The 27,624-nt window shown below is 32.9% G+C and overlaps 1 long non-coding RNA gene across 1 annotated transcript in view; it reads right to left on the bottom strand.

Moving 5' to 3' along the window:
• Positions 1 to 9,426: 9,426 nt before the first annotated feature.
• The window catches only part of LOC145295881 (uncharacterized), a 44,917-nt gene continuing 26,719 nt past the window's right edge, over positions 9,427 to 27,624 (bottom strand). The window contains exon 2 of the long non-coding RNA XR_013869901.1: positions 9,427 to 10,634. This is a non-coding gene — a long non-coding RNA (uncharacterized LOC145295881). The remainder of the gene's footprint in view (positions 10,635 to 27,624) is intronic.

The following is a 27,624-nucleotide window of genomic DNA, read 5'->3' as shown; positions in this document are numbered from 1 at the left end:
GATAGGAGTTTGGTTTTGGATGCATTAAAGGTAACCAGCCACATCTTCCCCCACTGAACCACGCGCTCGAGATCAGAGGAGAGAGAATCCGAGAGAACTTCGTCATTTACAGCCTTTGATGTGTTGCCGTAGATGGTCGTGTCATCAGCATAGATGTCAACGAATGATTTAAGTATGTGTTTAGGGAGGTCATTGATGTAGATCAGGAAGAGAGTTGGGCCCAGGATTGACCCCTGAGGGACTCCAGCATTTATATTGCAGGCCTCCGATTTTTGTCCATCTACCACTACTCTTATGAGCCTATCAGAGAGAAATGATTTAATGATTGAGAAAACATTTCCAGTTATACCGTAGCTGGAAATCTTTTAATATGTTAATTTTATTTATTCCAATATACTTTTAATATGTTAATTTTATTTATTCCAATATACTTTTAATACGGAAATTTTATTTATTCCAATTTACTTTTAATATGCGTATTTTATTTATCCCAATACACTTTTAATATGCGAATTTTATTTATTCCAATATACTTTTAATATGTGAATTTTATTTATTCCAATACACTTCTAATGTGCTAATTTGTATTTATTTTAACTTACTTTAAATATGATAATTTTATTTATTCCAATATATTTTAATGATAATTTTATTTATTCCAATATACTTTTAATATGTTAATTTTATTTATTCCAATATACTTTTAATATGTAAATTTTGTTTATTTCAATTAACTTTTAATATGTGATTTTTTTTATTCCAATACACTTTTTATATGTTAATTTTATTTATTAAAATATACTTTTAATATGTGAATTATATTTATTTCAATATACTTTTAATATGTGAATTTTATGTATTCCAATACACTTTTAATATGTGAATTTTATTTATTCCAATACACTTCTAATGTGCTAATTTGTATTTATTTAAACTCACTTAAATACGTAAATTTTATTTATTTCAATATACCTTTAATATGATAATTTTATTTATTCCAATATACTTTTAATAGGTGAATTGGATTTATTCCAATACACGTCTAATGTGCTAATTTTTATTTATTCCAATACATTTTAAATATGTTAATTTAATTTATTTCAATATACTTTTAATATGCGAATTTTATTTAATCTTATATACTTTTAATGTGTTAATTTTATTTATGCCAATATGCATTTAATATGCGAATTTTATTTATTCCAATATGCTTTTAATATGTTAATTTTATGTATTACAATATACTTTTCATATGTTAATTTTATTTATTCCAATATACTTTTAATATGTTGATTTTATTTATTTCAATATACTTTTAATATGTTAATTGTATTTATTCCAATATACTTGTAATATAAACATTTTATTTATTCCAATATACTTTTAATATGCGAATTTTATTTATTCCAATATACTTTTAATATGTTAATTTTATTTATTCCAATATACTTTTTATATGATAATTTTATTTATTCCAATATATTCTCAATATGATAACTTTATTTGTTCCAATATACTTTCATTATGATAATTTTATTAATTCCAATATACTTTTAATATGATAATTGTATTCATTCCAATATACTTTTAATATAATAATTTTATTTCTCCAATGTACTTTTAATATTATAATTTTATTTATTCGAATATACTTTTAATATTTTAATTTTATTTATTCCAATATGCTTTCGATATGTTAATTTTATTTATTCTAATATACTTTTAATGTGTTAATTTTATTTATTTCAATATACTTTTAATATGCGAATTTAATTTATTCAAATATACTTTTAATATGTTGATTTTATTTATTCCAATATACTTTTAATATGACAATTTTATTTATTCCAATATACTTTTGATATGTTAATTTAATTTATTCTAATATATTTTAGTGTGTTAATTTTATTTATTCCAATATACATTTAATATGTTAATTTTATTTATTTCAATATACTTTTAATATGTGAATGTTATTTATTCCAATATACTTTTAATATGTTAATTTTATTTATTCCAATATACTTTTAATATGTGAATTTTATTTATTCCAATATACTTTTAATATGTTAATTTTATTTATTTCAATATACTTTTAATATGTTAAATTTATTTATTCCAATATACTTTTTAGATGTTAATTTTATCTATTCCAATATACTTTTAATACGAAAATTTTATTTAATTCAATATACTTTTACTATGCGTATTTTATTTATCCCAATAAACGTTTAATATGCGAATTTTATTTATTCCAATATACTTTTAATATGTGAAATTTTATTTATTCCAATATACTTTTAAGATGTAAATTTTATTTATTCCAATCTACTTTTAATATATTAATTTTATTTATTCCAATATACTTTTAATATGATCATTTTATGTATTCCAATATACTTATAATGTGTGAATATTATTTATTCCAATATACTTTTAATACGTGAATTTTATTTATTCAAAAATTTATTTTTATGTCAATTTTATTTATTCCAATATACTTTTAATATGTTAATTTCATTTATTTCAATATACTTTTTATATGTTAATTTCATTTATTACAATATACTTTTAATATGTGAATTGCATTTATTCCAATATACTTTAAAGATGTGGATTTTATTTATTCCAATACACTTCTAATGTGCAAATTTGAATTTATTTAAACTTACTTTAAATATGTCAATTTTATTTATTTCAATATATTTAAAATATGATAATTTTATTTATTCCAATATACTTATAATATGTGAATTTTATTCAATCCAATACATTTAAAATGTTCTCATTCGTATTTATTCCAATACACTTTAAAAATGTTCATTTTATTTATTTCAATATACTTTTAATATGCAAATTTTATTGCATCCAATATACTTTTTATATATTCATTTTATTCCTCCAATATACTTTTAATATATTAATTTTATTTATTCCAATATGTTTTAATATTTTAATTTTATTTATTCCAATATACTTTCGATATCTTTATTTTATTTATTCTAATATACTTTTAATTTGTTTATTTTATTTATTTAAATATACTTTTAATATGCGAATTTTATTTATTCCAATATACTTTTAATATGTTGATTTTATTTATTCCAATATACTTTTAATATGTTAATTTAATTTATTCCAATATACTTTTAATGTGTAAATTTTATTTATTCCAATATACATTTAATATGTTAATTTAATTTATTTCAATATGCTTTTAATAGTTTAATTTTATATATTACAATATACTTTTAATATATGAATTATATTTATTTCTATATACTTTTAATATGTGAATTTTATTTATTCCAATACACTTTTAATATGTGAATTTTATTTATTCCAATACACTTCTAATGTGCTAATTTGTATTTATTTAAACTTACTTTAAATATGTTACTTTTATTTATTTTAATATACTTTTATTATGTGAATTTTATTTATTCCAATATACTTTTAATATGTGAATTTTATTTATTCCAATACACTTCTAATGTGCTAATTTGTATTTATTCCAATACACTTTAAATATTTTAATTTAATTTATTTCAATATACTTTTAATATGCGAATCTTATGTATTCTAATATACTTTGAATATGTTAATTTTATTTATGCCCATATGCATTTAATATGCGAATTTAATTTATTCCAATATACTTTTAATATGTTAATTTTATTTATTCCAATATGGTTTTAATATGTTAATTTTATTTATTCCAATATACTTTTAATATATTTATTGTATTTATTTCAATATACTTTTAATATGATAATGTTATTTATTCCAATATACTTTTAATATGATAATTTTATTTCTCCAATATACTTTTAATATGATAATTTTATTTATTCCAATATACTTTTAATATATTTATTTTATTTATTCCAATATAATTTCGATATGTTAATTTTATTTAATCTTATATACTTTTAACTTGTTAATTTTATTCATTTCAATATACTTTTTATATGTTGTTTTTATTTATTTCAATATACCTTTAATATGTTAATTTTATTTATTACAATATACTTTTAATATAAACATTTTATTTATTCAAATATACTTTTAATATGCGAATTTTATATATTCCAAAACACTTTTAATATGATAATTTTATTTATTCCAATATACTTTTAACATGATAATTTTATTTCCCCAATATACTTTTAATATGCGCATTTTATTTATTCCAATATACTTTTAATATTTAAATGTTATTTATTCCAATATACTTTTAATATTTTTATTTTATTTATTTCAATATACTTTTAATATTTTAATTTTATTTATTCCAATATACTTTCGATATGTTAATTTTATTTATTCTAATATACTTTTAATGTGTTAATTTTATTTATTTCAATATACTTTTAATATGCGAATTTTATTTATTCCAGTATACTTTTAATATGATAATTTTGTTTATTCCAATATACTTTTAATATATTTATTTTATATATTCCAATATAATTTCGGTATGTTTATTTTATTTATTCCAATATACTTTTTATATGATAATTTTATTTATTCCAATATACACTTAATATGATAATTTTATTTATTCCAATATGCATTTAATATGATAATTTTATTTATTCCAATATACTTTTAATATGATAATTTTATTTCCCCAAGGTACTTTTAATATGTGCATTTTATTTATTCCAATATACTTTTAATATTTTAATTTTTTTTATTCCAATATACTTTTAATATTTTAATTTTATTTATTCCAATATACTTTTAATATGGTAATTTTATTTATTCCAATGTACTTTCAATGATACTGGTAGTAGGTCACCATAAAGCTGTTGGTTTCCTGCGTGGCTCCTCCCTGATGTATTGGGGGCCATCCTGAGCATCCGTATGTAACAGTCATCCAGTTTCTTCTTTAGTGCATTTGTAAGAGTCCATGCCTCATCACCATAGAGAAGGACTGTTTCTATGGTAGCAGCAACGTGTCTTACTTTCAACTTTTCTGAGAGAGTGAATGACCATATATTCCTCATGCACTCCATACCAGTGCTTATCTTACTTCAAATTTTTTTCAGTACTCTCTGACCATACTCCAAGGTACTTTAAGTTTTCGACAACTTTAAACAGTCTCATGAAGTGCTTTCACTGCAATTGGGTCAACGTGATTGAAGGCCTGTATCTCTGTTTTCTTGGCATTGCATTACAAACTCACCAATCGTGCTTCCTCTTCCAATCTGTACAGACGAAACCCAAGCTCCTCTTCTCTTCCATTGAATGTCTTTCTTAGAACATAGTCAAGTACTATGGCAAAGTCAAGTACTATGGCAAAGTCAAGTACTATCGCAAAGAGGTAAGGTGCTAATGTGTCTCCTTGTCAGACTCCAGCAATGATACTGAAAAATTATGTTTCTCCATCTGGTGCCCTCGTGTTCTCATAGATCTTAGTTATTGCTTGGGGTAGATTTGGTGGAACATCATAAGCTTACAATATTTTCGTTATTATGCCTCTGTGTATTGAAACAAACGCCTTCTGGATATCTACAAAAATGATAATTGCTTTCCTGTTATGGCTTTACATGCCATCTATCAATCGCCGTAGCATGAAGATATGAGAAATTGTTCAACGTATAGGTCTGAGTCTAATCTACTTCTAATGTGCTAATTTTATTTATTCCAATCTACTTCATATATAATATATATATATATATATATATATATATATATATATATATATATATATATATATATAAACTCTCAATTGCTTTATTGCAGATTAGTAAAATATCAATATTTCACTAAATATACGTCACAAAAAAATAAAATTTTATAATCAAATGACTGCTTTAAGGTTAGTTATTTCTCAAAATGTTATTCAAATTCATGCGATATTTACAAAGTGATGACATTTTATTCTTTAGCAAGGAATTCTAATTGTCCATCGCTTTATTGCAGGTCTCTTAAAATGTTGTATTGGGGCAAAAATACAATGTATAATCATGAAAACTTTACTTTTTATTATATTTTTTTGTTAAAGAATAATAAACAAAAACACATCCTCGGTGCAAAAGCTTCAAATAAATGAATTATCACCATATCCACCATTTTTTAAAATAATTTTAAACAATATTTTGTCCGCTAAAGAAGTCAATTGTTTGATCTGAAAAGGAGTTATGGTTCTGGCGACATCAACTACGTTCCTTCACAGGGAATTCTTTGAAGTAAATTGCTCTCCTCTCTCATAAACACCTCTTTTCACTATTGACCAGAGATGTTCAATGGGGTTAAGATCCGGAGAACACGTTGGCCAGCTCATGAGGGTTTCTCCAAAGAAGCCCATCGATTCAAGGGAGGCTGCAGTCGCCCTAGTAGAATGGGATGGTGCATTGCCATGCATAAAAATCATCTGAAAGCGACGTGACAATGGTAGTTCATCTGGCCATGGTGACAAATGTTTATCCAAAAAGGCTGTGTATGCATTGCTGGTAAATTTTACACCCTCTGGAACTCGGAATGGTCCAACCAACTTATCTCCAATGATTCTCGCCCAAAACATGATGGTTCCACCTCCTTGTTGGCAATGAATTATGTAAGGGGTTGAAGTTCCGTTCGAGTTCCAAACTTTGGTCCGTCCATCCGGGCCGACAAGAGTAGCACGGGTCTCATCTGTAAATAGGACACGTTGGAAATCCATTTTCATATAATTCTGTGTCCAAGCCATTCGTTTTACCCTATGTTGTTTGCCTTGAAACAGTGTTGATGTTCCTTGCCATCCCATTCAACACATTACATTGGGTCTGCCTGAATCTTGGAGTGATTCTAGCTCTTGCAAAAATGGAAGCACTTGTGCTGTTTGGGTTTCGGTTGAATTTCTTACGAATTTTCCGAATAACATGGTGTGAAAGGTTTTTCCTGATGTCCTTCTTTCTGGATTTGGCGTCGGTGTTGTTCACAAATGCAAAGGAGAGTGACCTTAAATTCAGCAGCAACATATATAAAATAAAAGAAAGAATGGAATAATCACGTATGTAAATTTTTATTTTATGAGCAAAGAAGAGTCTTAATCTTGATAATAACTGATAATAATAAAAAAAAATTAAAGGATAATCAAGTGATCAAGTGTGCAAATTTAAATTTATGAGAAAAGAATGAGCAATGATGTCTGATAATAGCAAAAAGAATGGAAATAATTTGTGATTTATATATATATATATATATATATATATATATATATATATTCTATTGTTAAAACAAAGCAAAATTTAGGGGAAAAAGAAAGGAAGTTTGCTTTTTTTCTTATCAATTAGTGTTGTCTATTTATCGATAATTTTGTCTTTTCTTAGACGGAATGACAGATTGATTTTGTCTTTTTTCTCCTTTTTTCCAAGGGAGTCCCCACTTATCAAGGCCCGAAGGCCACTCGAGGATAAGAGCTAACAAGTGTACAGTAGTTATCAGAACAACATTGTAGTAATCGTTAGTAATAGGAAGTTGGTATAATCTGATTATTTAAGGGGACGGTTCAGCAAGAACTTGTTTACATTGGACTTGAAAACAATCACATTGTAGTCAGCTAGAAAGCAGACCAGCAGAACAGAATTCAGTTGGTCTGCATTAACTGTAAATCTAACAGAATGGAAACCATATTGCATGTCATGGAGTAGGCTATTTTTGCTGAGGTAGTTGACCACTTCTCTATTTATCATAGATTCCTGACACTTACTCATGATGCACAGGAGACTAATTGGTCTGAATTGACCAGAAGATGACCTATCACCTGAATTTTTTAATACGGGGCTGTTTAGGACCATGTTTGTTATTTGCCAAAACTTGTTGGAAACAAGCTGCTGCTCAGCTATGAACTTGACAGACTGAGCATACGGCTCTTGCATTTTTTATTAGTCTTTCAAAATGGTTGCTGGCAGTCTTAAAGCGTTATTAGCTTTAGTACATCTATTTAGCTGAAAACAATGGAAAAAGTGGTTTCTTTGCATAATAGCAGTGGCACATTCTGGAAAGAACAATGGCTCACTGTTAGGTTTTTGCTGAAATTTCTTGGGGTGTATGATACTAAGTTTACCATTCAGTCAGGTTTGATACTATAGAGTACACATTCATTTTAAACATGGAATACAGAGATATATCTGGTATAACTGTATAGAAGCTATCACAGTCAGCCATAAAGTATCGATATATGTACGATGAGGACTTCATACATTTTATTTTTATCTTAACTGAACTGAGTGATCAGAAGATCCCAGTGAATACAGAATGGAGAATGAGCACAGTTCTGGGAAAGTTTTTTAAAAAAATGAATCTAGGAGACTTGCATATCGCCCGTCGGGCACACAGGTGGGTTTGTAAACAATCTGTTAAGTCATAAGCAATGAAGAAATCATTTCAGAATCTCCCCTTATCATCCGTCTTGTTTGAGTGCACTCGCCATTCAACATTGAAAACATTTAAGTATCTACAAGCGTGAATGTTGGCTGATGGGTGAGCAGACAGGTTGTGGTCAATTTTCTTAGAGATACTCTTAAAATGCTCTTCTGTTGTGGGAGCGATAGAGGGCAAATATGAACGTGAGCAAGTGCTACCTGGAAGCACATGAAGGCACATATTCCATACTCATGGCGATAATGAGGGGTCAGATTTTGATGTCAAGTTTGAGTATTCTTTAATCGCGAACTCATTTAGGGAAACAGTTGGTCTAATGTCAGTTTCGCATAGGAATATTAGGTTAGGTTTAATCTCCTGTAATTCGATTCTTACCTCTGGAAGGTTTGAACGTAGATCCTTAATGTTGGAGAAAGATACCTGATAGTCAAGTTCTACTATTGATTAGTTCCATTCACCCATGCATAGAGTATTGTTACCAAATCTCAGTTGGTGCATCTATCACTAGAACTCTCATTCTTAAAAAGGCTTTTTAAAAAAATTTCAAATCTAATAGGTCTTGAACTATCAACCAAGCTCCATCCCCTGTCTCATCATCGCAGTGCTGCATTTCTGTGTCTGTTTTACAAGTATTTAAATAGAACGTGTTCTGACAAAGTCATAGCACTGATGCCCCTTACCATACATACTCTCGACTAATCCATCAAGCAGCAAAATTCAACCCCTTGACTGTTGAAATCCGCAAATGCTGAAAAGCCGTCTACTCTAATATTTTTCCCCTTTGGACTTTGGAAATGCTTCCTTGTTTCCTGCTTTCCTGTCGGTACTAACCTGCTCAAGTTTAAATGTAATGTGAACAAACATCTCGCTGTTCACTCCCCACAGTCTCTTGCTAGACACTGTCCCAAATAGTATACCATTATGCCCTGGCTGAAGTGAAAAATAGTAAAGAAAATGATTCCAAGTAATTAATTGGGGTGCGAAACGTTAGCGAGCGGATGAAGACTGCTGGTAGAAAATGAAGAAAATAATAATTCAGTGCATATTTATCAATTACATTTATGCAAGACAACCTTTTTGGGATAATTTTATTAATATAGAATTCATGAAATCTTTCTCAGAAGTCGTATTCAACAATGCATCCAAAACGAATAAAAAAAAATTTTAAAAACGTGCGCTCAATTTAACGTGATATAAAACAAGTCCTGATAATCCTTGAAGAAAACAATCACTTTTTTTTTAATCACATTAACAAAACCATTCTGAATTATTTGCTTGTGATTTCTTAAGCCTTTTCACATGGAGAAATTGTATGGTGCGGGTGGTGGATTGGAGGGGGGATGAATGTAGAAGAATGGACACCCATCGATGGCAACCAACTGCGGCCGAAGAAAAACAAGATGGAAGTTGGTGAAAATGCGATTGTTGCACCAGAAATGCATTTTCTCATTGCAGATTGTATTCTTGCGAAAGACTGTCAAATGAATGCTTCCAAACAAAGGAATGAGTTCAATAATTTGAACAAGTTTTGGAATGAGAAATTTTTTTTCTTTCTTCATAAAATTATAAAACATGGTTACAATTATTTTTATTCACAAGCCTCAACGCAATGTCCACTCAATGATCTCGTTAAACATTAAAAAAAAAACTACCAGGTGCCTTCAATAAGTTTCCAGGCTTTTGTATGGACGCTTTTATTGATAGTACACACATGAAACTCTAGTGCCCTTTGAAGTAATCTCCTCCGGCTGCAATGCACTTGTTGTACCATTCCAACATCATCTGCAAGGCTCCACGCAAAATCATCTTGTGTGAGTGTGTCAATGACCCTTGTCACAGCCTCTTTCTTTTCCTCACTTGTCTCATCTCATAAATAATTATGTGTACAGTGTTCATACTGATATCAAACTGTGCACTTATTGTCTCTAGAGACACACGGCGGTCTTTATCCATGAAATTCTTTATTTGGCCTATCAACTCTGGTGTTCTTACTTCCTTATTGCTCCCACAAATCTCATCATCCCTCACAGACTCGCTGCCTTCTGGAATCTCTTATGTCACCAAAAAACTGATGCTCGATTCATGCAAGACGGTACAAAAGCAGTCTGAAGCATTCAATACGTTTCCATTGTATTTTTCCAAGTTTAAAACAGAATTTTATTGCAGATCTTTCTTTCTAAAATGTCCTCACGTCCAGATTCACCAACAATCAGGCTTTAGTAGGGCGTACTCCAATTCCTGTTGTACCTGTTCATTTGAACCTGAAATCATAAAAATTAGTCAGTCATCTCATAAGATGTGTAGCAATAACATATTGAATTTTCAAGAGTCTATGACAATTTTAAATGTTTGTACGAAAAAAATCTGAAAATTTATCTGCATATCTATATTACATTTCTCTTAGGCTGTCTATCTGTCTATCCGTTCCACTTTTCTCTCAGAAACTACTAGACCGATCTAGCTGAAAGTTTGTGGGACCCTTTGTTATGACATGATGCAACAAACAAAATATGTTATTATCCGTTCAATACACGATTAGTCATCACAATACTGCATTTAATCTAGATGTTTTCTGGGAAACTACTAGATGGATGTGACTGAAATTTTGTATGGACTTTTGTTATAAGTGGCAGTGAACTAAGTATCTGTTCGATGCACAGTTAGGGATTTCTAAGGATTCATAAGGATTAGTCACCACATACATTGTAGAAGTTTTTTCAAAGACTACTGGGCCGATGAGGCTGAAATTTTTTATGATAAGATGCATCGAACTAAGTATGATGGTATCCGTTAGGTGCACAGTTACGGATTAATAGGACTTGTATTTAATGCAAAAATAAGCACAAATTTAACCATATTCAGCCATCAGTTTGGGATAAATCACTCATTCTAATTCAAAAGTCTATAAATTTTGCCCGTTTCAGTGGAAAAAGTTTGGTAATTTATAAGTTCTGTATTTATTTTTAAAAAACTAATGGTACTCACCCGATGTTGTCCGGGAGTGTTTTTATTTTCATTTTTTTGTTTGTTTGTTTAAACGATACCATTTTTTTATTATTATTATTTTTATCAAATTAGTTTTTAATAGAATTTTGAATATTACATTTAATTTTTTTTTCTCTTGATTTATTGTGAGAAAATATTTCAATTTTTACAAACGATCATTCAATTAAGGAAGATATTATGAAGAAGGGTGGAGATGCAATGAGAACGTGAAAAGTTGTTTATTTCATCGTCCATTTAGCTTACCGTTACTTTTTCATTTCTTCATTTTTTGTATGGGGTTGAAAGAAAAAAACAATGGCTTCGCGCTACACTCTCTGTCCTAAAAATCATATCATTTCACATAAAGGTGGGAATTCGACATTTTTCAGTTAAAATAATTCCCGCTCATTCGAAACGATAAACTAACCTAGTTTGAATAATAATGCTTAATTAATTAAAGGCATTGTGGATGCAGTTTTGGTAGTTCAGAAACTCTCGGTTCCTGTGTTTTGTCCCTCGGTTCTGTAGAAGACTAGGATATAAATACTCTAATTCACTACAAGAAAAAATAATGAAACGAATTGAATGAAGGAAACAAAGAACTCAAATACTGGAATAAAATAAACATGTCGTTTATTTTCTGTTGAGAAATGAAAGTCTTGGGTGTACACGTGTTCATTCCACCGTTGACTACGCGTGTGGAAGGAAAGGGGAATGCAATAGAGAAACACAAAGTGGCAAGCCGGCCTGTAGAAAGAGAGGGTTAAGCTCAGTAGAGCGTCGCGCACATGTCTTTTTTGATGGACCAAAGCCGAAGGGGAGATAGAGTGAGAATGTCAATCCAGTTCATGGAGAGAGAAAGCGTATAAAGTGTATGTACGGTCTGATAGCTTTTTGTCCCACATAGTAGCAAGTGGTGTGAGGTACGCGCATGTGCGCGCATGCCGAAAAGGCATGCTGTCGAAAGCTGGTCCTAAAATAGGAAGAAGCCGCTTATTGCTCTTTCTTTTATACTTGTTTCCAGTGGTCTTTTGCGCATGTGTGTATTTCCTTTGAAAGGGGAAGTGATGTTGTCCTTGTGTGCGTATGTGTGCGTGTGTGTGAGTACATGTGTGTACATTAGTGTGTGTGTATATACACGTGAATGTGAGTGTATGTACGTGAACGTGAATATATGTATGTGTGTGGATGTGGGCGCGTATGTTTGTGTGTGCATATGTATATGACAAGTAATATAGCTTGAAATGTGAACGTGTGTTTTTGTGTGAGACTAGAAAAGGCTCGCGCAGTTCTTATCTTCAATGAATGAGCGATGTTTTTGACAAAAGGGGAAGAACGCGTTGTATACTTGGTTGGAAATTTTGTGTGAGGAGTAGTTATAAATTATTAAATTCTCTTTCCATTTTATTCTATTCTTGTTGCCACGTCATTAATAAAGGTTCTGCAGGTAAACATTTTCCTGGGTTTACATTATTTGCCTGATAGTCAGAGAAACGAATCTTGGATTAACTCCTAAGGAGGTCGTCCTATCAGCAAGCGTATATTACCAGGGCTGCTGCATTGTCATTTGGTGAATGGAGTCTGAACCAATGCAGTAGCTTCTGGTGGAGGTCTCTCGGTGCCATATTAGTGGAAATTACTATGCCTTTTCTTTTCATTGGTCTACAAAATCTCCCTTCTTCAATTTCTCCTTCATCCCTATTCTCTCTCTCTCGCTTCCTCTTAACCTTGCTCTAAATAACTCTGCTCACGTCCTCCACAAACTCCCCAATAATTCCAACAAACAAAACAAGAAAAAACCCAAAACTACAACTTCCAATGTAGACCCCTATTACGAGGTCTCCTTCTCTAGTCGGCGTTGCAACCTTCTAGAGGTTGAAATCCAATTACAGGAGACCAAACTTGTTCTTCTTGTGTGAAACTGACATTAACTCAACTGCTTCCTTAGCCGATTTTTCCATCAAAGGATATTCTAACTTCACATCCAAGCCCGATCCTCAAGATAGCCATTGATATGGAAAATATGTCTACATTAGGGATAACTTCCCCTGTGGTAGGGGCATCTGCAAAGAAGAACTAAACATCCCTACATGTGCTTTAGAGTGACATTTATTCACAACACAACATTTATATTTACCCCCTACCTTGCTCACAATAATGAAGGCGCTATTTTTTAGAGTATCACTAAGCTGTCTGCTCATCTTTCAGTCAATATCCACGTCTATGGATAGTTTAATTTTCAAAATGTTGAATGGTTAGTCCACTCAAGGAAAACAGATTACGAAGGGAGTTTTTTTTTATGATTTCTCCCTTGCTTGTGATCTGGATATACACACACATACAACTCAGTTTTATACAGGTTGAGGCACATTTCAAGTCCTCGTATTTGTATAACTATGAATAGTAGTAAGACGAAAGTGGCGCCATTTTAAAACTAAATGCATAAAGTCTTTTGTAAGGCTATTGATTTTTTTATTTCTTTTCGGAATCAGTAATGGCGTTCACTTAACCAGAAAAGGTGTTTTGGGAGTTTGAACTTGCAAAAACTGAATCATGGACAGTCGTTCAACATGCCTCCCAAATCTCCAGATCTGATACCTTGTGATTTTTTGTGAGAATTTGTGAAAGGACTGGTTTATGTGCCCCCATCCCAAAAGACGTAGATGAGCTGAAGGCCTGAATAACAGAAACTATTGCAACCATTGACAATGCGATGCTGAGACACGTTTGGCAAGATGTGTGTCATGTGACCAATGGTGCTCACATTGAGGATCTTTGAACATTTCATAAAAAACTTGAGATTACAAGCTTTCTAAATATATCAGATGCGTTTTCATATCCTTAATAGTTCTCGAGATATTCAATGTTAAAATGTGCCCAAGACTTGGAATAACCTGTATATATATATATATTTTATTCTGTTGATTTTTAAACAAAAACAACCTGTTGGGTATATGTACTCGTGATGAAGCAAAAATATATTCCAAAATTCATGTATATTGATCGGTTAATTTTATAAAGAAAATCATTTTTTAAACGATTAATATGAATTTGTAGGCATTACAACAAACCTTGCAAGTTAAAATTAGGTTGAGTTACTTTTCTTTGGTTTTTGCGATATTTTTCAAAACGATGGCCAAGACAGTCACCTCGCGGGATACTCATAAAATTTGATTTTTATATTTAAAAATAAAACTACATTAACTTTTGGTGGATCTTTTTTTATACAAATACGTACATCATACAGATTTTTATCAATTTTGATTTTTAATATAATGGGAATTTTGGACAAGAATCCAAATTTTAAAATTTATATTTTTTATTCTGTTGATTTTTAATGATGGATGAAGTCTAAAATTATCAACTGTTGTGCAAAGGCAGACGTTTATTTGTCAGACTTTGTGGCAAATGCCATCTTAATGACATTTGTTATGATGATGATGATGATGATGATGATGATGATGATGATGATGATGATGATGATTTCATACAAAATTCTTATTGGATGATCAGCAATTAATTTTACATTAAACTTTGACTGCGCATGAATATCCTTATTAGGTTATTTATTATTTCCCTGAATGACAAGCATATGTAAAATAGATTATATAAAAATTACTTTGTGTGTGTGTGTGTGTGTGTGTGTGTGTGTGTGTGTGTGTGTGTGTGTGTGTGTGTGTGTGTGAGTGCCTTCTTCATAGGTTCTGAAAAGGCTGAGCCTTATTTTGCAAATTTCACACAAAGCTAATTTATATGTCTGGCAGTGTTCTTAGATATGTTTTGTATAGAAGTCCATCCGATAAGTATCGAAAATCGAAAGAATCTGATTCTAAAAATAGTCTTTCTTATGCATAAAAAGAATATTTCACGTTTCACCGACAATCGGCATAAATCAAAATATTATGTTTAAGCATATTGTATGACCGGGCAATACCGGGCGTCCAGTTAGTGTAAAATAGATGGCTAAAATAAATTAAATTGCATGAATAATAAAAATAAATTTTTACTGAATAACAAGAAGATCGATTATTCTTTTTTCTTTTGTAACTACATCATTTATTTGGTTATTTTGTTTTGACATGCCTCATATTTTAAAGGAAAAAAGTGAAACATTTAATCAACTCAGCTCTATATGATAGATTTCTTAGGCAATGATTGAACATTTTCTTTTCAAATATATATAATAAAATATAATAACACTGAGAAACCGCCCTACCTGACAAAACCTGGCCCAGTTGACTCTTAACGGATGAATATTTTTTCCAAGTTTTAAATATTATTCATTCAGAGCAACGCTGATCAAGAATATGCCAACTTTGTTGGGTTTTTTTTTTTTTTTTTTACATTTTCACCCTAAACAAGGCAAATTGCCACTTTGGTGTAGGGTGCTACTATCAGGGGCAACAACTACTGGGGTACTATGTAGGGATTTGGGCAGCAAGATGTCGGTTCACGTTACACTTGAACTTCTGCACATCAGTACTGTTGGGGAAGCAGGGACCTGAAATGGAATTCCAAAGTCTAGCAGTTCTGGGGAAGAAACTATTGAAGTAGAAAGATCTTTTACATCTAGGGATCTCTACTGTATGGGGGTGGGATTTAGCAGCCTGTCGGGTTTGTCAAGGGTGCTCACGTCGTGGGGCACAAGTGATTGCAGTTCGTCAGAGCATTCACCACTAAAATACTTGTAGAACAGGCAAAGGGATGCAACATTTCGTCGATGGGACAGAGGCTGAAGCTTAGATGCCAGTTCAGGACCTATCAGATTAGCGACTCTCTTTTGAACCTTGTCAAGGAGCGAGAGACTAGTAGCAGATGCACCAGCCCAAATGTGACAGCAATACTCCATACATAAGCGAATGGTAGCCTTATAGAGGTATAGGATACTTTCGGGTGTTAGTAGTTGTCTAGCACTGTGGAGAGAGCCCACCTTTCTTGCAGCGGCCCTGGCAATGCCTTCAATGTAATTGTTCCAACTCATGTTTCCTGTGAACGTTAGGCCAAGGAGTTTGAAAGATGTACTCTCAGATAAAGAGTCGTTGGCCATTGCTATAGGTGGTAGAGAGGGTTTCTTGTAATTATTGAATGAAACTAGTTTAGTCTTAGCGGCATTGAACGTGATCAATCATTTTTGTCCCCATTCGACTACAGATTGGAGGTCATCCTCTAGTGTTTCTGCCATTTCTTTAGAAATGTGTTCATTCGTCTTCCTGCCGTGCCTGTTATAGAGTGTAGTGTCATCAGCATATATACCCATCTCAGAGGCAATTTTGTTGGGGAGGTCATTTATGAATGTCAGGAACAATAGAGATCCAAGGATAGACCCTTGGGGCACTCCCACATTTATATCATATTGTTTAGATGTACGACCGTCGAGGACAACCTGGATTTTTCTCTTATTTAAGAAGGATTTAATTATGTTAAGTATTCTACCAGTGATACCGTATGATCTAATTTTCCTGAGGAGACCCTCATGCCATACCCTGTCAAAAGCCTTAGATATATCTAGAGCTACTGCTCTGCCCTCCCCCGCTTTGTCCAGTGAATGGTATATGCATTCAGAGATTACAGTTAGGATGTCTGCTGTGGAACGGGTTTGTCTAAATCTGTATTGTTTGTCAGTCAGAAGTTTAGCATCTGTAAGGTGATGGACTAGAGCATGGTTGATTAAGGTCTAAAATATTTTGGCAAAAAGTGGGAGGAGGCTAATGGGGCGATAATTTAATGGGTCAGTTCTTTCACCAGAATTCTTGAATACTGGTACAACAGAAGCAGTTTTCCAACAGCCTGGAAAGCAAGCTTCATTTTATTTTGTAGAGGTTTAGTTGGACATGCAAACACACATACACACAGATATGTGCCCTTTATATAATAGATTATTTTATGGTTTTTCAATTTTTATAATATATTTCCTCAGTGATTGTCAATTACAAACAATTATTCTGCAGCTTTAAACTGTTATGATATCCATTACTAACTGGAAAATCAAATTTAAGACATAGTGGTTTTGCCTTTTCTAAATGCATGGTGGCTTACCGGACGATCAATGATTGTTTTGTTTAGTCACGTGGTCACAAATAGAAAAGTGCGGCTTTCCAGCTGACTACAATATGGTCGTCCTCAAGTCCAATGTAAACAAGTTCTTGTTGAGCCGCCCGCTAAATAATCCATTTCCGCCTCATTTCTGCCATTAACTATTAATGCGCTGTTGTCTTAGTGACCTTGATAAATGGTGACCCCCCCCCATGTAAAAAAAAAACAAAATTCAGTTCCTCATTTTCTGTCATTGCAATTTGACCACTTCTGTAACATCATTGTTTATCCACTACCGACATCAGTCTAAATTCGGTCAGTTATTGCTACTTCATAATAATTGTGTTTGATAAATCTTTGAGTCAACATTAAGTCAGACCGTTCTACATCAATATCAGTTTTGAAGTGTTTGTAGACCAAATCTCTGCAAACGTTTGCCAAATACATCTTTCATTATATGTATGTATAAAGAAGCTTTGACATTTTCTGTTACGTATTCGCAGCAGCCAGTTGTTAAAAATGCGTTTGTCTAGTCTATATAATTGTTAACATCTATTCTTGACCTGTTGGCTAGGGACAAAGTGTAGTATCTGTTCTAATACTACACTTCACCTTTTCTAACCTCAATCAGTGGTGGATAAATCTTTCTAGACTGAGGCAATTTTTATTTTTGTTCCTATCCAGAGTGCCCCTATTTGGGGAGCGTGATTTTCTCCACATTAAAAACCGACCTTGTGTCTAACTATGCCCTTGTGGGGAGGATAGTAAATAGGAACATTTACTTTTGTCGCTGGTACAAGATATATAAACACTGACAGCAGGTAAAACCACAACACAGTTAATCTATTATAAATTGTTACTGGTGCTTTGACGTTTCTGAAAGGCGCATGAGGAGTGGGGGTCATGTCAGGTGTCCAGCGATGAAGAAATGTAACAACCTTGCTTCTCTCTGACCGACTGTCGATCTTTCTATTTGCGACGATTTATTAATCTAAACATGCTTTTCCTATTGGAATGTTTAATATTTCCGATTGTTTATTGTTTCAATACTTTGACTGATATCCTTCCACATATTTTGGGGTCAAATTATACATTCCATTAGACATTTGTGGAAAATCTTTCATTTTACTCATGGAATCCATTTGCCTATGTGACCCATCAAATGTTTTTCTTCCTAGGGTTTCCTGCCAATATCTAATATTTGGACTAAACTGTTACAACTTATCAGGGCCCAAAAGCTATTCGAGGATAAGGGTTTACTGAGTGCCAGGTGGACTGTGAGAAAACACCATCATCATTGCTAATGATGATTGTAATGATTGGTAATAATAATGATTATTGGTTATGAAGATGATGATTGGTAATGATGATAGTGATGATTAATAATAATGGTAATCATTGGTAATGAGGATGGTGATGATTGATAATAATGATGATAGGTAATTAAGATGGTGATGATTGGTTATAATGGTGATCATTGGTAATAAGAGTGGTGATGATTGTTAATGATGATGATTTTTATGATTGGTAATAATGATGATCATTAGGAATGAGGATGGTGATGATTAATAATTATGATTATCATTAGTAATGAAGATGGTTTTTATTGGTAATAATGGTGATCATTGGTAATTAAGATGGTGATTATTGATAATGAGTATGGCAATGATTGGTAACGATGATGATTGGTAAAGAGGAGGGTGATGATCGATAATAATGGTGGTTATTCGTAATGATGATGATGATGATGATGATGATGATGATGATGATGATGATGATGATGATGATGATGATGATGATTGGCATTAATAATGAGGATGGTAATGATTGGTAATGATGATCATCATTTGATATGAAGATGATGATGATTGGTAATAATGGTTATCATTGGTATTGAATATTGTGATGATTGGTAATAATGATTGTCATTGGTAATGAGGATGGTGATGGTTGGTAATGATGGTGATCATTGGTAATGAGGATGTTGATGATTGGACAGAATTTGATTATTTAAGAAGGCAGCTCAACAAGAATTCATTTACATAGGACTTGAATACGACCATTTTATAGTCAGTCATGAAGCAGATCGTTGTAGTGTGTTCTACAAAAGTTCAAGGAAAGAAATTTTGCACATGAGAGTTTTGTATTGTTTTAAGTTAAATAGAGAGAGAAGAAGAAAAAACTATTGGCATTGATTGTGGTGAGACATGAGTAACATGTTGGTGTATTACTTTTAAGTATAAAAAACATCCTGTAATATTTTATACATAAGATTTTGAATCTTCTTATGTTGATCTATTTTGTTTATGTGATAAAAGAAATAAGAAGCCAATAAAACATGTTATAATAATATTTCTTCTTTAAAATACATTTCTTTCACTTTTAAATTTTCTTGTGCGAACAGACATTAAAAGAAAATGCGGATTTGGCATTTAAAAATGCTTGTTTCAAAATATAATTTTCTTTTATTTCTTTGAATTTAGGAGCACTTTTCCTTTTTGCGAGGGTTTTCTGTGTTCAGAAAATATTCGTATATTCAAAGTTTTAACATCATTATTTCCCTCTATTTATGTGGGTTTTTTTTCAATGACAGTCAAAATTGCAAAAAATGATGAACAAGATGGTTTTATGAGAATCCGGTGGAATTTCCAAAAGTATTTTGGAGTGTGCAACAGTGTTGCTCAATTTTATTTCTGACAATCTGCAATAAACTCTTGGAAAATTGGATTTTTTTTTTTTTTTTTTTTTTTTTTTTTGCAAAATTAAAAAATCTTTGTTGAAAGCAAAACCTACAAAATGCGGGGAAAAAACTCATGTGCTGATTGGCAGAATCAATATAAAAAAGTGAAAATCCAAACTCAATTTGGATTTCTAATTGGTAAGGCTCGTTCCACATCTTGCATAGAAACGAGGAAAATAAATTAGATTGGAAAAAAAATGGTGCTGTTATGAATACCAAAACTATGCAAAACTTTGCAAATGCATAAAAAATGGCAACTATAGCAATAAAATTATTTATTTAGTTCTATAGCTTGCCAAACTTTCATGAAAAACACTCGTTTAGCAGAAACCACTATTAATAATTCCCCCACTCTTTATCTGTGCCTAAACCTAAACGTAGATTCCATGAACAAAACTTTTTTTTATAAGTACACATCTGTGAAACTCTCTTCCGTTTCCCAGCTTTTCCAACAATATGGTCGTCTTCAAGTCTAACATAAACAAGTTCTTGATGAGCCATCCCCTTAAGTAATCCAATTTACCAAATTTCCACTACTAACAAGTAATACGATATTGTCTCATTGACTACCATACATTTATTAACCCTTAGACTTGAATTGCCTCCAGACCTTGATAAGTGGTGACTTCTTTGTGAAAAAAAAAAGAAAAAACTATCTCTGGCCAGGTATTTATTTATGCCTCTTTCTCTCAATTCTACTCTTATAACTTCCGTTAATGTTTTCCTTGACTTTCCTCTGACAACTAACTCTGCTACTTAAACGCTTCTACATCTAATAACACATAACTCTCATTCATTCTTTTAATGTGACTAAATCAACTAAGTCTACTGTGTTACACACATCTCTATAAACTGTCCAAATTTAATCTTCCTCAGAGTCCATCAGCTCTCAGATTGCCTTTAAGATTTATATTACACATTCTTTGTATTATTTTCATATCATTTCTCTACATGCAACACATATCCTCAACTCACACTGGTAAGGTTTTACTTGTATACATCATTAGACACATGCCGTATAGACTCTTCCTTTGGTTAACAATCATAACGGCTTGTTGATCAGTAATGACAGAAGTTTTCAAACATCATAAATTTCAAGTGACAGTCTTCTGGAGTTTGAAGGTTCAATCCTTACTACAGGAGATAATAACTAATAATGCTATCATAATTAACACTTATTGCTGGTCTTGGAGTTCAAATGGAAAATACATATAGGTACTTGTGTTCAATATAATAATTTCTAAGTTGACAAATGCCCATGAAGAAGGTCGAAGATTACATCGGCCATGTCAGATTCTTATTTTAATTACTTCTATGTAAAGAAAATATTTAATTTTTGCAAGAAATTTGAATACACAGTGGAATGATAAAATTGTCGCCCTAGAAAAAAAATGACATGACATGATTCCATTTCCATTTGATGAAAAATGTTTTTTTTATTTTCTCTGCAGACTATAGTCGGCCAGTTGGCTAGTTGTGTGCAAATCCCAAGAGTGATAGGACTCTTTTATCATGTCTTAAAATGACACAATGTTTAATGAGCGAGATCAGAGATACACCTCTGTACAACTCATGCTCTCTACCGATCCAGGTTATGACAACAGGACCATTGCCAGCACCCTCAAAATACATTGCTGGAACGTGTCCAGAGTGATGAAAATATAGTTTCCGACTATGGTTATATTCTTTGGTGTTATTTCAAGTCAGAGCCACATCATGCCACCTCACATCTTTGAAGTCAGCTTGAAAGTCAACCCTAAAGTGTACCTGGATGTGTTTAATATCAGTGGAGAGAGTATCAGAGAGATTAGTTTGGAAGTCAATTTCTAAAATGTTAACACATGTCAACAGGTAAAAAGGACATTAAATTGAATACAGTGGTGTTGAAAGAATGGGTGCAAGTGGTGAGTGGTTGAAGAACAGTCGATATTTTTTGCACTTTGTACATCTGATTTATGTAAATGCGCACTCAGGCTACACAGGCCGCTGATGCAAACGGCCGGAATATATAAAGCACTGATCAAATTGATCAGCCAATCAGAAAGCGACAACAAATGCAATTAGCGAATAAAAAGAAAATCCGATGACTTTTAAATAAATTGGAAGAAAAAAAATTAAAGTTTTAATTTTAATCAGTCAAAAGAATGGTGCAGACGACAATGAATTTTAAAAGTTTAGATAAATTGTTACAGATGCCAGAGAAAGTTAAAAACTTAAAACAAAAATATCAATTTTTTGCCTAAAAATTCTCATGAGCAAATGAATTAGTATAAATGTTATTATTTTCTGTTAAACCCTTACCTTAAACTGGAACCCTAAACCCTAAAAATTTTAGTTTTTAATCACGCGAAAAAAAAAAAAAAGAAAATGTTTCTACCTATTTAAACAAAAAAAATAAAACAATATCTGTTCATACAACTTACGGTAGGTTATTGTTACATTTTATTTTATTGTTTTCCATTTTTCTTTTTCATTCAGGTTGTACCTAAAGTTCGTAAACACTTGCAAAAAATTGAAATTTTACTCACTAAAAAATAAAAATTAATCCTCAAAATAAAAACCATCGATCTTCTTTAAGAACGGACAGTGTCTTTCGGCCTTTCTGACCCCATCACTTGTCTCGATTGTGCTGGACCAGATAGACCCATTTCTCATCTGATGTCACAATGCACTTCCAAAAACGCTCGCCCAATGGATTGCTGAGAAATTGACAGCAAATTTTAATTTGTTTGTTAGCTTATGCTTCAGTGAGTTCGTGTGGATCTTGGTGGGGCTTTTTGTAAACAAAAGCAAGTTGCTGTCATTAAATTGCCGATTTGCCAACTCCAAGCTCATCAGTTAATTCTCAAGTGCTCAATGAAGGCTTAGTATCCAACCTGGTTTGCAAGTCTTCATCATCCAACTCCCGAACGAGGCTTACCTTCAAAACTCATGTCCAAACGCTGAAAACGCTTGTACCACTTTGAGATCGCCGCATATGCAATTGTTCCTTCACCTTCAGCAGCACAAATCTCTCCTGTGGCTTCCCTGGTTGAAGACGATGATGATGCCGATGATGATGAGGGCGATGACGACAACAACGACAATGAGGAACGATGATGATGATGATGATGATGATGATGATGATGATGATGATAATGACAATAGCGATGACTATGATGAAGACGACGATAATGACGATGATGATGATGATGAAAACAATGATGATGATAATGACAATGATGATGATGGCGATGACATTAATGATGATGATGATGATGATGATGACAACGATGACAATGATGATGATGCTGAGCATGATAATGTACTGATGACGATGATGATGATGATGATGATGACGATGATAACAATGATGATGATGACAATGATGACGATGACTATGGTGATGACGACAGCAATGATGATGATGATGATGAAAATGATGATGATGATGATGATGATGATGACGATGATTATGATGACAACAATGATGGTGATGCGATGATTATGATGACAATGATGATGATAATAATGATGATGATGACGGCAGCAATGATGATGATGATTATGATTATAATGATGATGATGATGACGACAATAATGATGATGATGATGATGATTATGATGATGACGACGATAATAATGATGATGTAATGAATATGATGATGGCAACAATAACAACAATGATGATGATGATGATGCTGGCAAAAATGATGATGATGATTTGTACTATATTTGTACATTTCATACTATCACCATTATGCAGCTAGGAATCTCTTGAACAACGTCTTGCAAACCCATTTGACATGTTTTTTCATCCTCTGCATATTTTCTGCATGTGCTTCAGTTGCATTTTTCCAGAGTTTTTGTTTGTTTTTTTACACTAGGGTATTAACTGTTCTGCATGGTTTCTTTTTTCTTCAAATTTTAAAATCAATCAATAAAAATAATTCAATTTTAACAAAAAACAACGTTCAATGACAAAAGCAGGCAAAGTGACCTTTACAAATAAGTTTGTTAAGACCCAGATGCCATATATCGACAAACATAAAATGAAGGTTTTCTCAAGAGATTTTACCATTCGAGCAGAGTGGAATCAATAAAGAGTAACAGGATGGATAAATATCTCGACCTTTTAAAAGAAAGGTTTAAGAATTCAAGATGATGATGATCATCATCGTCATCATCATCATCATCATCAATAGGGAGGTGATGGTGGCTAAGTGGTTAACAACACAGACTTAGAATCTGGGTGTGCCAATTTCGCATCCAGTTCATTCCACATCAATATTTTCACTTAACGATGTTAGCAACCTTCACGTGGTCCCTAACTATTTTTTTTTTTACAAAAGAGTTACCACATAGCAAGTCCTGGAAGCCATGTGAGGCCACATTTACTCTTATACTCAAGTGACCTGGGTGTATTGTAGTCATTAGGACAGTAGCATAGTAATCGTTTGTGGAAATTTGGTATAATCAGATTATTTATGAGAACGGTTCAATAAGAATTTGTTTACATTGGACTTAAAGATGACGATATTGTGCTCAGCTGGAAAGCAGACCAGCAGAACAGAGTTCCACAGGCGAATAGTTCTAGAAAAGAAACTATGTTCATGGTATCCACGTTTAGGTGTAGACACAGATAGAGAGTGGGGGAATTTATTGATAGTGATTTTGGCTAGACGAGTCTTTTTTGTGAAAGATTGGTGTTCAGTCGAACACTTGCCATGAAAATAGCGATAGAGCAGAGATAGGCTCACAATGTCTTTTCTGTGGGGCAGAGGTTGCAGAGAAGAGAAATGGGCATCACGTGTCAATATATTATATAAGCTTATAGAGTCTGTTTTGAACTCTGTCAAAACAAAGCACGATGCTCAGAGAAAGATATTAGGAAATGAATGCCAACAAAAAATATCTGATTAATACGAAATTAATGAATGATTGATGGTCAACAAGTACAACAACAAAAATATCTACAAGCTCTGAATTTTGGAAAATAAAAGTCTTCAACATTTGGAACGCAAAAGAGAAATAGGATGCTGAATAGGATGCTGAATAGGATGCTGAATAGGATGCTCAATAGGATGCTGAATAGGATGCTTAAGCTTCAAGAAGACTTGGCGCCACTTGATCAGTTTCCAGGTATATCACGTGATATTCCTAGGACAGGGTGAATACAAAACTCACTTAGGTTCCTATCAATATCGCTTGGCACCTTAATACTATATTCTACTAGTGATTCCTATCTAGTGTTGCCCCAGGAGATTTTTGGAGTTTTTTTTTTTTTATACTTTTTCTTTCTTTTTTTTTTTTTTTTTACACAGTGATCACCACTTATCAAGGCCCGGAAGCCACTCAGGGATAAGGGTTATTGCAAGTACATTAAGTTAGTGAGGAGATTTGCTGAAGTGTTTACTTAAGGGGGCGGTTCATTAGGAATTTGTTAACATTGGACTTGAAGACATCCAAGTTGTAGTCCGGAGGGAAGCAGGCAGACGGAACAGAGTTCCACAGGCGTGCAGTTCTAAGAAAGAAGCTTTGTTCCTGGAATCCGCGTTTTGATTTAGGCACAGATATAGAGTGGGGGAAATTTTTCACAGTGGATTCAGCTAGACGGGTGTTTTTCGTGAAAGATTGGCGAGGGGGGACCAGAGATTGGAGTTCAGACGAGCATCTGCCATGGAAATAACGATAAAACAAGGACAGGCTCGCAGCATCTCTTCTGTGGGAGAGAGGTTGCAGGGTAGAGAAAAGGGCATCCCCCACTAAGCCACGAAGTCTATTTTGTACTCTGTCAAGGCAGGATAGGCTGTTTTTAGCAGCTCCTGCCCAGATATGGCAACAGTATTCCATCCTTGGACGTACTTGGCTTTTATATAGATAGAGAATTGCATCAGTAGTGAGATATCTTCTGGAGCGGTAGAAGGATCCCACCATCTTTCCAGCGACCTTGGCAACAGACTTGATGTATGTGTTCCATTTCAGATCAGGAATAAAGGTCAAACCCAGAAGCTTGTCAAAACACGGAGCCTCACCCAGACGAGAGCCATCCATCACAATTGATGCCAGCTGGGGATCAGAGCGTTGATGATGTAAGGTTAGGAGTTTGGTTTTGGATGCATTAAAGGTAACCAGCCACATCTTCCCCCACTGAACCACGCGCTCGAGATCAGAGGAGAGAGAATCAGAGAGAACTTTGTCATTTACAGCCTTTGATGTGTTGCCGTAGATGGTCGTGTCATCAGCATAGATGTCAACGAATGATTTAAGTATGTGTTTAGGGAGGTCATTGATGTAGATCAGGAAGAGAGTTGGGCCCAGGATTGACCCCTGAGGGACTCCAGCATTTATATTGCAGGCCTCCGATTTTTGTCCATCTACCACTACTCTTATGAGCCTATCGGAGAGAAATGATTTAATGATCGAGAAAACATTTCCAGTTATACCGTAGCTGGAAATCTTGTGAAGTAGACCCTTATGCCATACCTTGTCGAAGGCCTTTGATATGTCGAGAGCAATTGCCCTAGAAAGGAAGCCTTTGTCAAGAGATTCACTAATCCTGTGGGATATAACCGTCAGCACATCTGCGGTAGATCTTGCAGAGCGGAAACCATATTGTGTGTCACTAAGAAGGTTATTCCTGCTGAGGTGGTTGACTATTTCTCTATTTAATATGGATTCCAGCAACTTACTCATAACACACAGGAGACTTATTGGTCCGTATTGAGAGGGAGATGACTTATCACCTGAATTCTTAAATACAGGGCAAACTGATGAGGTCTTCCAGGGAGTCGGAAAGCACTTCTCCTTAAGGCAGCGCTTAAATAGTTTCGTAAGGAAGCCTTTGTCAAGAGATTCACTTATCCTGTGGGATATAACCGTCAGCACATCTGCGGGAGATCTTGCAGAGCGGAAACCATATTGTGTGTCACTAAGAAGGTTATTCCTGCTGAGGTGGTTGACTATTTCTCGTTGTTGTTGTTGTTGTTGTTGTTGTTGTTGTTGATGATGATGATGATGATGATGCTGATGATGCTGATGATGATGATGATGATGATGATGATGATGATGATGATGATGATGATGATGATGATGATGATGATGATGATGATGATGATCTCCTTATTGTCTTTTTTTTCAAAAAAAAAAAAGATGAATCAAAAAAAGAGACACTGGACAATATATTGACGATATGAGCAGAGACTAAGAGAAAGAGTTCCCAGTGGAAGTATGCTGGCTCTCCCAGACCCAAGAAGGCTAGACAGAGCAAATCCACCCAGAAACTTATGATGATCCCTGTTTTTTGACAGCACTGGCATGATTCACATGCACTGGGTTCCCCCTAGACATTCAACAAGGAATACTATGTTGAGATTTTAAGGAGGTTCAGGAAAAGATTCCATCAGAAGAGGCACTTTTCAAATCGGGCATTTCCATGATGATGATGATGATGATGATGATGATTTTCTCCTTATTGTCTTTTTTTTTTCAAAAAAAAAAGATGAAGATAAAAA

This window comes from Euprymna scolopes, chromosome 16 (genome assembly GCF_053919585.1).
Source record: "Euprymna scolopes isolate OS-2025 chromosome 16, ASM5391958v1, whole genome shotgun sequence".
In the NCBI taxonomy this organism is placed as follows: domain Eukaryota; kingdom Metazoa; phylum Mollusca; class Cephalopoda; order Sepiida; family Sepiolidae; genus Euprymna; species Euprymna scolopes.
The sequence above is the reverse complement of the archived record's forward strand: the minus strand, read 5'-3'. Positions and strand labels throughout refer to the sequence as shown.